The 14,301-nt window shown below is 41.5% G+C and overlaps 1 pseudogene; it reads left to right on the forward strand.

Moving 5' to 3' along the window:
* The window catches only part of LOC103609809, a 24,442-nt pseudogene extending 10,579 nt beyond the window's left edge, over positions 1 to 13,863 (forward strand).
* The last annotated feature ends 438 nt before the right edge of the window (positions 13,864 to 14,301 follow it).

The raw sequence follows: 14,301 nt of genomic DNA on the forward strand, positions 1-14,301 counted from the left end.
AAAAAAAAAAAAAAAAAAAAAAAAAAAAAAAAAAAAAAAAAAAAAAAAAAAAAAAAAATTAAAAAATGGGCAAAGGAGCTGAATAGACATTTTTCTAAGGATGACATACAAATGGCCAACAGGCACTTAAAAATAATGCTCTGCATCGCTAACCATCAGGAAATCCAAATTAAAACTACTTTGAGATATCCTCTCATCCCACTTAAACTGGTTATTATCAAAAAGACAAGAATAGCAAATGCTGGTGAGGATGTGGAGAGAAGGGAACACTCCTACACTGTTGATGGGACTGTAAATTAGTACAGCCACTATGGAAAACAGTATGAAGGTTTCTCAAACAGCTACAGATAGACCTTCCATATGATCCATCAATCCTACTTCTAGGTATATACCCAAAGGAATAGAAATCATCATGTCAAAGGGATACCTGCACTGCAATATTTATTGCAGTTCTATTTACAATAGCTAAGGTATGGATCCAACCTAAATGTCCATCAATGAATGACTGGATAAGTAAAATGTGGTATATATAAACCATGGAATACTACTCTGCCATAAAAGAGAATGAAATTCTGCCATCTGCAGCAACACGGATGAGCTTGAGAATATTATATTGAGTGAAATAAACCAGGTACAGAGGGAAGAATGCACATGTCTTCACTCATAAATGGGAACTAAGAGAGAAAGAGGGAAGGAAAGTAGGACCACAGCTGTTCATTGGAATTGCAGAGGGAGATAGCATACCTAGGGCTGCAGAGTCGGGGGCAGGGGTTGTGGGGGAGGCTGAGTTGGGACACAGGAGAATAATTGCAATTTGTTGTAATGGGCATGCTGATAGTATTAATATGGCTACCACATCCTGAGCACAAGTGGTGATGGTCAGCTTTGTACCCCATGAATAAGAATAATCAATAAAAAATAAATTTAAAAATGTCGCTTTTGCAATATGTTTGATACTTACTTAATTTGTTTGTGAACTAAAAGCTGTGAGAGAACTGGGTGCTGAGCTTCCTCCAAAGTCTTGCATACACCTTGTTTGCTTGTCTTTGGTTTTAAGCCTGTGAATTCTGGGGTTTAGACAGGTGGCCATGGTAAGGCCTAGGGACAAATGTGTCTACAGTGCATGGAACACCAGCGATAGGACAAAATCCAGCATGGTCTTGTCCTACCTGTCCCAGCCCTACCTCCTGGCCATTCAGGGAGAGATAATATCCTTTAGGCATTATCTTTGTGACCTCTGTCTTGGGCTCTGCCTAGCCACCCTGGATGCCACATGGGCCTGGATGCCACATAGGTACATGGGACCCAGGATGAACAGGGTAAGGGTACCTATGTTCAACATCTCAAAGGCCTTAGTTAGTATGGGTTGATAAAGGTTTAGCTTGGTATGAGCAAATTAGACAAATGTGAATGGGTTAAACACTTAAAAATAAAATTGTCATAGTTTCAAAAATTCTTTTCAGTAGTTTGAAATCTTAATGTTAAATTAAATAATAGGTAACCATAAATGTCTGATTCACTTTTTAGTAAATTAAAACACTAAAACATTATTTATTATACCTAAGTTTAAGTTTAATGCTTTGACATTTTGTTTTTATGTGATTTTAAAGAAAAATGTTAAATATATTTGGGTCTGTTAAAAAATATTGAGAAAATATTTATTTTCAAAAATTAGAAAATGGTTTTCATCTACAAATATTAATAAAAAATACTTCAATATTGCTTGCTTCTTAGATTTTTGCTAGAAATTAAGGTTGCTAAAGTTATAATTATTCTAATTAATATATGGGAATTAAAACCACTTCTTATGTGAGAAAATTAAGACACACTTGTGATAAGTAAAGTTTACATGAAAGATGAGTTTTATTTAAGGAAATGAAAAAGATATGTAATTTTTTTCTAAAAATTAAGCATTAATATCAAGAGTATGCAAATGCAAAACTGAAATTTGGTTTTCTAGCCTTATGTAGTATTTATTAGGTCTTTTGATTATTTAGATAACTAAGTCTCCTATCTATCAGAGTAAAGGTTTTTGCTTTTCAAAATCTTACTTTGGCTAAGTCAATGACTTATTTTACAGGGACCTTGATCCTATTTTGATCAAGTGTTTTAAGCTTTTGACATATTTGACAGGCTTCCCAAAAATCAGATTTCAAAATCAATATTGTCTTTCTGACTTCAAACTAACCTTGGTCTCTAAAGCATTCAAAATAGAGATAATAAATAGCCTTATTTGATGTGCTAAGCTGTATGGGAAGCATTGTCAAACAAAAAATGATGTTTAACCTTTTTGGGGTTGATTATATTTGTATGAATATGTTATTAATATATGTTCCTAAATTGTATGAAATTCCTAAAGTTCTAATATGTCTTTGTATATTATCAGTTATAATTATGATTATGTTAAATTATACTAGGTAAAAGAAATTCAGTCATGACCATTTTAAGTTTTGTTGTCCACAGTTAATTCCTTTATTCTGATGACTTTTCTTAAAGATATTTCCTAACAATTTAATCCTAAAGTGTTGTTCTTCAAGAAGGTTCATGGAAAAGATGGAAAGGACTCTAATAAGAACAGGTTTCTGATAACCTTAGATCATGTCATTGCATTAGGTAAAAATGATCTGAATTTTAATGAAAAAAAAAACTTACTGATTTATAAAATTGCTACCCAACATCAAGCAGGACAAGAATTAATAACATAGTAAGGCAATACTGTGACAAATTTTCATGCTAAGTTAGCTTGTACTGAAATTGTTAAGATATGCAGTTTGAATGAACTCCATACTCCTGTGACAAGACATTTGAGAAACAATGTGATGCACCTGAATTGGAGGAACAAAATTGGTACTTAAAAAATAAATAAAACCAATATTAAGTGTGGACTCATGGAGAGCCCGGACAGCCACCTGCTCCTTTCTGAGTCCTTAAAGCTTTGTTACTAAAAGTTCTATATTCCATGACTCATTATAGAAGAGATAAAATGATTGAAATTATGGAAAAAAAAATCAGTGTGGTGACTGTTATAAAATTGCTAATATTGTTTGTGACCAATGTTTTGTTTATCAAACCCACAATTCTGGGAAGACAATTGTTGGGAAAATGAAATGGATAAATGGTCAGGATCCCTAGGGGTTTTGGAATCTTGCCAAGCATTTGATGTAAATATGATAACTGTGCATGTGCCCCCAGGTGATCCTTGGTTATTGTCTGTAATTATGCATGTGTGCCCAGGTGTTCTTTGGTTGTCTGACTTGCACCCAGGTGTTCCTGGGTTATCAGACTTAAGTACAAAAGATGAATGGCTCTGACCCATGGTGCCCCCCATTCCCAGGACACCCCAGGGGATCCATGGGGAAGCCACTACTGCTGCTGGAGGCTATTGCTGCAAGCTGTTGCTGTCAGGGCCCCCAGGGTGCCCTGGGAGGTCACCATCACTGCTGTTTGAGGCTGCTGTAAGCTGCTGCTGAAGAAGCTGAGGACTGAGCTCATTGGAATGAACCTGTCAACACTGCCAACAGCTCCTGGGATCTTTCCCAATGACCTAGCTCGTGACCTGTATGTGAGGGGTCTGGTGACCCAGTCTGGCACGTGAGGGGTCTGGTGACCCAGTCTGGTACGTGAGGGGTCTGTGATCTAGCCAGGAATGTGAGGGGTCTGGTGACCCAGCCTGGCATATGAGGGGTCTGTGACCCAGTCTATATAATGGGTTTGAAGGGTCTCTAAGCCCTAACCTGACAATTGGTGCTGTGAGCAGGATGTCAAGCAGGTAAAGGAGCGATTAGCCCTTTGGGAGGGGGAGAAAATGTCACTACCCTTGAGTATGTGGTACCTGGTGGCCACCTTCCTGTTGACTGGGGCTTGGCTGTTGCTTGCTGTGCTGTGAGCCAGCATGGACTGGGTGTTGCATGACGCGGCACAGTTTTGAGATTTGAAACAAAAGGTAGACAGGTTGGAAACATGAGTACATGTCCTGGAGGCTGAAGTACAGCAACAGGTCACTCTTGCTTCCAACACCAGGGACAATGATGAACCTGATGGTGAGTTGGGGGAGACTGTGCATTTAGTGGAATGACCTGTTGTTCATCAGAAAGTGAAGCACAAGCAGTCTATGGGACCAGACAGACTGGTAGGCAATCCATAGGTGATCCAATTCACAACCAATGTCCCATATACCCATGTCAAATTGGTTGGCTTAGGGAAAACAGTTTCAGCCAAAACAGGGAGAGCTCCTGGATGCTTGGCTGCTACTGTTATGGGACCCAGGGGTGGATGGTGTGTTGTGCTCTGGGAAAGATGTAGTAAATGCATGTTACATTTGTCTGACATGCAGATGGCCTGCTGGGTGCCACATCAATCTGAGAAAAGAGTGCCACATGCAGATGGGCAGATAACATGAGGACGGGTGCCCCTGCAGAATCTTAAGTATGTTTTCACCTGGTGAAAAGGTGGAAAAGTTAGCCTCCATTATCATGCACCTGTCTCTGTGGCAGCAGTTACAGAATAGCCACAGATGTGCATAACAGCAGGACAACCACTCCTTGATGAAATGGGTGAATACAGCTGTTCAAACTGTGGGGGCGGATGCTAGAGAACTGCCTGAAATTATGAGTGAATGGCAAACTTACGCTGGTTCAAATAATTTGGGAGCAGGGAATAGAGCAGCTAGATGCTAATAGAAAAGACAATGGGAGAAAGGCCATGAAGGCATTTCAGAAGTTTGGGAGAGTGCCCCTCCCATCACAGATCTGGAGGCCTAAGAGAACTGGGTTTTTCCAGAGGGCAGACCTGGGGCACTGCTGCCCTCAGGAAGTTGCTCCCTGCATTCCAGCTGCTCTGGCTGGATCAACCCTTCCTCAGGCGGCCCCAAGTGTAATTTACGCAGGAGCTCTGGAGAGCACAGGCCATAAAATCTGGTGACATCGATGTCATGTTAAGTTTGCAGGACAGCAGAACATGAGAGCAGTGGAGGCATGGCAACCTCCACCCAGATTTCAGAAGGTGCATAGAGCCACTGCAGATGTCTTCTACAGAGGAATATGGAGTAGAAAAGTGGGGTTAGAGTCCCCACAGAGAGCCTCCACTGGGGAAATATCTAGTAGAACCGGGACAGTGGGGCTGCCACCAGGAGCCCAGAACTGTAGGGCTACTGGCAGTGTGCAGCACCAGCCTGGAGAAGCTGCATGCACCGGGGCAGCTCAATGGGCTGTATCTGGCAGAGCTGTAGGAGCGAGGCTGCCCAATGCTTTGGGGGCCCAAATGCTCCATTGTGCTTAATGTCTGCCCCGTTAGGTTTTGGATTTGTTTGGGTCCTGTTTTTCCTTTTTTTCTGGTATTTTCCTCCCTTTTGGAATGGGAATGTTTACCCAATGTCTGTCCCACCACTGTATCTTGGAATTAGATAAATTTGTTTTTGATTTATACAGGTTCAAAGCTGGAAGGAGTTTTGCCTTTGGTCTCAGGTGAGATTTTGGAATTTGGCTTTTGAGTTGGTACTGGAACAAGCTAAAAACTTCTGGGACTGTTGGGATGGAATGTCACTAAATATAGCTGAAAGGGTAGAGCTGTGGGGTTAGGCTTCAAGGTGTATAGAAGGTACAATAGATTATATGGATGCAAGGGCCAGTTATCCTCATTAAGGGAACATCGTAAAAGATTCCAAACATGTAGATTGTATGGTGAGGGACCCTGAAGGGGTGGAGTGTTGGGAAAATGAAATGGATAAATGGTTGGGGGGGGGGGTTGGAATCTTGCCTCAGGGGGGTTGGAATCTTGCCAAGCATTTGATGTAAATATGATAACTGTGCACGTGCACTTAGGTGTTCCTTGGTTATTATCTGATGTAATTGTGAATGTGTACCCAGGTGTTCTTTGGTTGTCTGACTTGCACCAAGGTGTTTCTGGGTTATCAGACTTAAGTATAAAGGACAAACGGCTCTGACCCACAGTGCCCCCCACCCCCAGGACACCCTGGGGGGTGGGGGCCACGGGGAAGCTGCTACTGCTGCTGGAGGTTGTTGCTTCAAGCTGTTGCTGCCAAGGACCCCAGAGTGTCCCCAGGAGGCCACTGCCACTGCTGCTAGGGGCTGCTGTAAGCTGCTGCTGCTGCTGTCGAGGAAGCTGAGGACTGAGCTTGCATTGGAGTGAACCTGTCAACTCTGCCAGTGGCTCCCGAGATCTTTCCCAGTTACCTAGCTCACAACCTGTGTGTGGTCTATGGCAGGTGACCCAGCCTGGCTTGTGAGTGGTCTGTGACCCAGACAGACATGCGAAGTGTCAGTGACCCAACTGGGCACATGAGGGGTCTGTTGACTCAGCCTGGCATATGAGGGGTCTGTGACCCAGTCTATATAATGGGTTTGAAGGGTCTCTAAGCCCTAGCCTGTCAACAATCAAAACTTCAGTTATATTTCTACTACCTGATATGTCACTTAAGCATTTATAGAGGAATTTCATTCAATGGTCATTTTCAATGCAAATTTTCTAGTTGTATAGAAGCTTTCCCATGCAGGAAGGCCAATGCTATAACAGTAGCTAGAAAGTTATTTAAAAATGTGTTTCTTTCATGGGACATTCCTAGATAAAGTCTCCAGTGATCGAGGTACTTGTTTCACTGTATAACTCATAAAACAGTTAAATAAGGTATTGCAGATACAGTAGCATTAGGCAAAGCTAACTTAATAAACTGAATTGCCTTGGTCAAAGGTATTGTAGATTGATGATAATTAAATCTACTTCCAATGGAAAACATAAGTTGACCCCTTATGAAATATTCACTGGAAGGCTTATGCCTCTAATGATGGAAACTTAAATATCTCCTGCTCTCCTAAACTCTAATATGACTAAATGCTGCAATGCTTTAATGCATTATGCCAAAGTAAATTTTTTTTCCAGGTAAAAAAAGTTGTTTATGATCCACTGACTGAATACAATCAAACCCTTCATGATCTAAAACCTAGAGACTGGATCTTCTGGAAAGGACAACAGAGAAAGACTGCCCTTGCCACACACACTGCAACAAAACTTTGGGATCTTGAACTTTGGGTTCACATCACACAGCTCAAGTCCCCCTCCAGACTCTTGAAACTGTACACCCCTTGGAGACCTTAAGGTACAGCTAACCAGGGAGGTTTCTCTGCAGATGCTGTATTAGTCTGTTTCTGTTGCTTATATCAACCTAAAATTGGGTGATTTATAAATATATATATATAGCTTACAGTTTTGGAGGCTGGGAAGTCCGCAGTGCAGGGAACACATCTAGTGGGAGTCTTGCTAGTGGTGACAGTGACCCAAGGGTCTCACATGGCAGAAAATGGTGAAGCAGAGAGAGATAGCTCCTCACATGCTCTCCTTTTTAAAGCCCTCAGAACCATGCCCATACCACCATTATTAATGCATTCACTATGGCATGGTCCTACAATCCAATCACCTCTTCAAGGCCCCACCTTTCAAGAACCATAACAGGATGTCCCACCCTCTACCGTTACAGAGGGTATTTAAGCTTCAATGAGGTTGGGGGGTGGCGAATCCAGTCTACAGCTTTCCTCCCCTGACCCCCCAAAACTCATGTCCTTTTCACATATAAATACATTAATTTCATCCCCAAAGTCTTAACTTGTTTCAACTCAAAAGTCCAAAGTTGAAAGTCTCATCTGTGAAATCAAAATGGGTTATCTACTCCCAAGATACAGTGGTAGGATAAGCATAAGGTACATATTCCCATTCAAAAAGGGAGAAATAGGCCAAATGAAAGGGTTAACAGATCTTAAACAAGTCCAAAACCCAGCAGGGCAGACATTAAATCTTAAAGCTCCAAAATAATCTCCTTTAACTCCAAGTCCTAAGGGGGATTTGGGCCCCCAAAGCATTGGGCAGCCCCACCACCATGGCTTTCCTGGGAATAGCCCACTGGGGTGCACTGATGTCTGCAGCTTTTCCAGGCAGTCATTGCACACTGCCAGTGGCTCTACAGTTCTGGAGTCCTGGTGGCAGCCTCACTTCCTTGGCTCTACTAGATATTGCCCTGGTGTGGGCTTTCTGTCCTGGTTCTAACCCTATATTTCCGCTCAGCATTGCTCTAGTAGATTCCCTCTGTGGTGGCTCTACCCCTGTTGCAGATCTCTGTCTAGGCCCCCAGTATTTTCCAGATTTCCTCTGAAATCTGCGGGGAGACTGCCATGCCTTCACTGCTTTCATGTTCTGCTGGCATGCAGACCTAGCACACATAGATGCCACCAAGGTTTCCTGCTTGCACCCTCCAGAGCTTCAGTATGAGCTATATTTGGCACTGCTTGAGGCAAGGCTGCTCTAGCCACAGTGGCTGGGATGCAAGAGACAGTTACCCAAGGCAACACAGCAAAGCAGGGCCCTGAATCTGTCTTCAGGCACTCCAAATCTGTACTCCAGAGCAATAGGGTCCTCCTAGGTCTGGGCCTGTGATGGGAAGGGTACCCTTTCAGACTTTTGAAATTCCTTCAGGGCCTTTCTCTCATTGTCTTGACTATTAACACCTGATTGCCTCATAGCCATGTTAGTGTCTCTAGCAACCAGTTCCTCTACTGCACCATTGGGGTTTTCTCCTGAAAATGCTCTCTCATTCTCTACGAAATGGACAGGCAGTGAATTTTCCAAATCTTTATGCTCTGTTTCCCTTTTAACTATAAATTCTGACTTTATGTCATGTCTTTGCTGCCATAGAATGTTTTAAGTAGCCATGCAGCTGTCTGAATGCTTTGCTGCTTAGAAATATCTTCTAGCAAATACTCTGGCTTACCACTATTAAGTTCCAACTTCCACAAAGTCTTAGTGTGTGGGCACAATGCAGCCAAGTTCCTTGTCAGTTAAGTTAAGTAAGGGTGATGTTTGCCCCATTTTCCAAAACCCTCCTTCTCATTTACATATGAGATCTTCTCCAAATGGCCTTTACTGTCTATATTTCTATCAGCATTCTTCTCACCACCATTTAACCAGTTTCTAAGATATTCCAAACTTTCTCTGGTTTTCTTGTCTTCTAAACTCCCACCAGCAGCTAGGCTTTTTCTAGCCTTCTCTTTGAAATTCTTCCAGCCTTTGCCCATTACCATTTCCAAATCTGCTTCCACATTTTCAAGTATCTGGTATAAGTAATACCCCACTCCTGGTACCAATTTTCTATATTAGTCTGTTTCTGTTGTTTTTGACAAAATACCTAAAACTGGGTGATTTATAAAGAAAACAAAATTTATTTCTTACAGTTTTGGAGACTGGGAAGTCCACAGTGCAGGGAATATATCTGGTGAGGCTCTTGCTAAGAGTGACAGTGGCCCAGGGATCTCACATGACAGAAAATGGGGAAGCAAAGAGAGATAGCTCCTCAAGCACTCTTTTTTAAATCCCTCAGAACCATGACCATGAGCAACATTATTAATCCATTCACTATGGCATGGCCCTACAATCTAATCACCTCTTCAAGGCCCCACCTTTCAATTACCATAATAGGATTTTCCACCCTCAACAGTTACAGTGGGGATTTAAGCTTCAGTGAATTTGGGGGGTGGGGGGTGGTAGGCATCCAATCTACAGAAGATGGCATTCTAAATGTGAACAACTTCCCTGTGGTCATAGATCAAGAGTTCTCTGACATTAGAAACTCTTATTTCTCTTTTTTCCTAACTTATACTTACCTCATCTTCTTGTCAGAATAATACTATAGTTAGAATTGCACCAAAAGCCCAAAAGGAGTTTCTTGCTAGCTGATCTATGTGCCAGTGTACTATAGTACTCTTTTAACCTGTAATAAATTTGCCTCACACCTTTGGCTAGAAACTGCTAATTTCATCATTCCAAGTAATGTGTTTTTGAGAGCTTGTTTGGAGGTTCTAGCAGGGGAGCGCAGCTACTCGTATACCCTTGACCGAAGAACGGTCCTCTCCTCTAGCGGGGAAGGTCGTCCTCTTCGACCGAGCGTGCAGCTTTGGGAGGGATGCACATGGAGCGGTGAGGGAGGAAGGGGACACCCGCCTAGCCAGCCAGATCAGCCGAATCAACCCTGGCGATCAATGGGGTGACAGATGTCGCAGCCAGATCGCCCTCACATCCCCAAGTAATGTGTTTTTGAGTAATAGAACTAAAAGGGAAAAAAAAGGGCCTGGTGTGCACCCATGGGGTATACTTTTATTTATGGAGGATTTTGCAACCAACCTTATAATGGGCAACCTTGATAGATGAAAAAGGAAGGGCCAATGTGGGCTAGAAATTTTAATAGTATTTTTGTCGCCTTATAATCAGTCAAAGACAGAATATTAGTTCACTCCTCCTAACCTACATCATAGGTGAAAGAGAACGTTGCAAGAAGGCATTAACCCTTTTGAATGGGCATCATTTGTTTTGTTTCCGTTGCCTGCAGTAAACATAATGAGTCAATAATGTAAAAAATTATCCCTCACAATAGACTGTATAGCAGAATGTACTGCAAAGTCTACTGTTACATGACATGCTTCCTTAAGTTCTCTTGCTGAAGTTGTGCTAAATAATAAAATTGCCCTAGATTGCCCCCTTGATGAATAGGGAAGAATCTATGTACTTGCTGACACTTCTTGTTGCACATGGATGAATACATCAGGTATTATAAAGACTCTTCATCTGGCCTTTTATTTAATCTGTTTGATTTTTATTTGTTTGTTTCATTGGGACCTTGACTAAGGAGCATACTCCAAACTCTAGATATAATCCTCCCAATAGTCAAAATAGTAGTCTCCCTGGTATGTTGTATTCTCTCAAAAATTTTAAATGTTTGCATGCAGCCATCTGTCGAATGTCAAGTGGTCTCTCTCTGAATGGAATGACAAAAAGTGAAAGAAATGCATGATCATGAGGATACCATAACCTATAAGTGATTATTGAGACTGGAAATCTAAAATGATGGTAACTGAGAGGTAACTAACACCCTAAATTTTGGTCACACTCTCATTTAGGTGATTACCTGACCGAAAGGGGGAAATTGTTAAACAAAAATTATGGTAGGTCATTGTTTTAGACTGAGCTCTTTACTAGTCTCCAACAGATCAGACCAAACCAAAATGGAGTCACTCATGTTAAGTGCAACATAATCAAACTAAAACTTGATGAAAGTATAGATCTCAAAACAGACCATTTTTTTTCTCATGAAAACAGGAGATTCCAGCAAAATAAAGAAGTACCCACTGCTGTAACCCTTATGAAAAAGCAACTTGATGCTAATCAGTTTTTTTCTATTGCTCTGTCTTCCCAATCCCACCTTATAAAATCCACTGTTCTGCTATCTCCCAGTGGAATTTGAGACCAAATAAGTTAATTTACAATGATGACATAAACCGATGTCAGTGCCTAAAGTTTTGGTCAACCTCTCAAAATAGAGGAAATTGTTAAATTAAGTTTGGCCTAAAGCTTTCTTCAGACATAGTGAACTGTAACCTAACTTGATGTGTAAACAGAAAAACCTACTCTTGTAACCTAACTTTATGTATAAGCAGACTGTAACCTACTCTTGTAACAAGTAGCTGAGTCTAAGCCAACTACAGGCCGCCAACTGTTCTGTACCTTACTTCTGTTTTCTGTATGTCATTTCCCTTTTTCTGTCAATAAATTTTAACTGACCATGTGGCAGTGGTGGAGTTGCTCTGAATCTCTCCTGATTCTGGGGACTGCCTGATTTGTGAATTGTTCTTTGCTCAAATTAAACTCTGTTAAATTTAATTTGTCTAAAGTTTTTCTTTTAACACTAGTGAGTTCCTGCATTTATCAAGTGCTTGAAGTAAACACATCTGCTATAGATTGAACCAGAATTCATTTATTGAAATACTTACTCTCAGTGTAATTGTATTAGGAGGTGGAGCCTTTGGTATATGATTAGATTATGAGGATGGAGTCCTCATGAGTGGTTTTAGTGCCCTTATAAAAGAGGCCCCAGAGAGCTCCTTCCTTCCTTGCCCAGTCTACCATGTGAGGATACAGTGAGAAGACAGCTATCTGTGAATCAGGAAGCAGGCCCTCAGCAGGCAATGAATCTGCTGGTGCCTTAATCTTTGGCTACTCCAACTCCAGAACGGTGAGAAGTAAATTTCTGTTGCTTATAAACCATTGAGTTTATAGTATTCTGTTATAGCAACCCAAATAGAATAAAACATTATATAGCTAAAATCCTCTTAAAAGAGTTCACAGAAAAATAAAAGGTAAACATACTAATATCACTGACATAGAAAACAAAGTTTTTGTTCAAATTCTTCAATACACATTGTTCTTCATTAAAAAATTCTGCAAGTGCTCACTGCAAAGACCAGCAAGCTCTCAGGACCTTGGAACTGGTCTGCCACCTTCAGGTCCACTCTGCTGATGAATCAGCCCGGGTATGCATGGCTGAAAGAACTGGGGCTCCACAAGGAGAACAAGGGTGTGCATAATGGAAGCTGGGGAGACCTGGGAGAGGTTATTACAACCTATTACCCTGCTAACAATGAGCCAATAGCAAGAGTCTGACAGGAGAGTGTGGCAGGCTACAAAGAAACTATAAAGAAAGCAAGAGAAGAATGGAAAGCCTGGGCAGAGATTCCTGCTCCAAAACAAAGAGAAATAATAGTAAGACAAATTGGTGAAGGCTTGCAGGAGAAGATGCAAGTACTAGGAAGCCTGGTGTCTTTGGAGATGGGGAAAATCTTAGTGGAAGGTGTGGGAGAAGTTCAAGAGTATGTGGATATTTGTGATTATGCTGTCGGCTTGTCACAGATGATTGGGGGACACATCTTGCCTTCTGAAAGACTTGGCCATTCATTCATTGAACAGTGGAATCCCATGGGCCTGGTTGGAATCATCACTGCATTTAATTTCCCTGTGGCAGTTTATGGCTGGAACAATGCCATAGCAATGATCTGTGGAAATGTCTGCCTTTGTAAAGGAGCTCCAACAACTTCCCTCATTAGTGTAGCTGTCACAAAGATAATAGCGAATGTTCTGGAGAACAACAAGCTGCCTGGTGCAATTTGTTCCTTGACTTGTGGTGGATCAGATATTGGCACAGCAATGGCCAAAGATGAACAGATGAACCTGCTGTCTTTCACCCAGAGTACTCAGGTGGGAAAACAGGTGGCTCTTATGGTACAGGAGAAGTTTGTTAGAAATTGGAGGAAACAATGCCATTATTCCTTTTGAGGATGTGGGCCTCGGCTTAGTGGTCTCATCAGCTCTCTTTGGCACCATGGGGACAGCTGGCCAGAGGCGTACCACTGTGAGGTGACTGTTTTTACATGAAAGCATTCATGATGAAGTTGTAAATAAACTTAAAAAGGCCTATGCACAGATCCGTGTTGGGAACCCATGGGACTCTAATATTCTCTATGGGCCACTACATACCAAACAGGCAGTGAACGTTTCTTGGAGCAGTGGAAGAAGCAAAGAAAGAAAGTGGCACAGTGGTCTCTAGGGACAAGGTTATGGATCGCCCTGGAAATTATGTGGAACTGACAGTTGTGACAGTTCTTGCCCATGATGCGTCCACTGTGCACACGGAGACTTTTGCTTCAATTCTCTACGTCTTTAAATTCAAGAATGAAGACAAGGTCTTTGCACGGAATAAAGAAGTGAAACCAGGACTTTCAAGTAGTATCTTTACCAAAGATTTGGGCAGAATCTTCCGCTGGCTTGGCCCTAAAAGATCAGACTGTGGTATTCATTGTAAACATCAATATTCCAACAAGTGGGGCCAAGACTAGAGGTGCATTTAGAGGAGAAAAACACACTGGTGTTGGCAGGGAAACTGGCAGTGATGCCTGGAAACAGTCCATGAGGAGACTGACTTGTACCATCAACTACAGTAAGGACCTTCCTCTGGCCCAAGGAATCAAGTTGCAGTAAAGTGTTTTAGATCGACATTACTTAAAGTTTTGCAGCTGTTTCTGAAGAAGACAATATTTGCCCATAAATAAATGTATCATTTTGAATATGACAGTGGCTAATCCCCTAGAACCCCAAAGCCCTGACTAAATCAAGAGACTCATTTTTTAAAAATCAAAATAAAATTGTCACAACACAAAAAATAAAAATAAAAATAAAAAAATTCTGTAAGATGTCATTTTATAAAACTGGTATTATATCTCTCTGATGATGTCCTTAAAGACATTACTCATTATATTACTTACTGCTTTCTTCATGAGGATTTCAGTATAAATTTCTTTCTAGCCTTAATATCTGAGTCACTGGCTTTTTTTTTTTTTTAAATATCTTATAGACACGGACTTTGAAGATGGCGTCGGGTCTGAGCGGCCGCGCCAGGAGACAGCGCGATCCTGTGAG

The sequence above is a fragment of the Galeopterus variegatus genome, unplaced genomic scaffold (assembly GCF_000696425.1).
Source record: "Galeopterus variegatus unplaced genomic scaffold, G_variegatus-3.0.2 Scaffold10116, whole genome shotgun sequence".
Taxonomy (NCBI): Eukaryota; Metazoa; Chordata; class Mammalia; order Dermoptera; family Cynocephalidae; genus Galeopterus; species Galeopterus variegatus.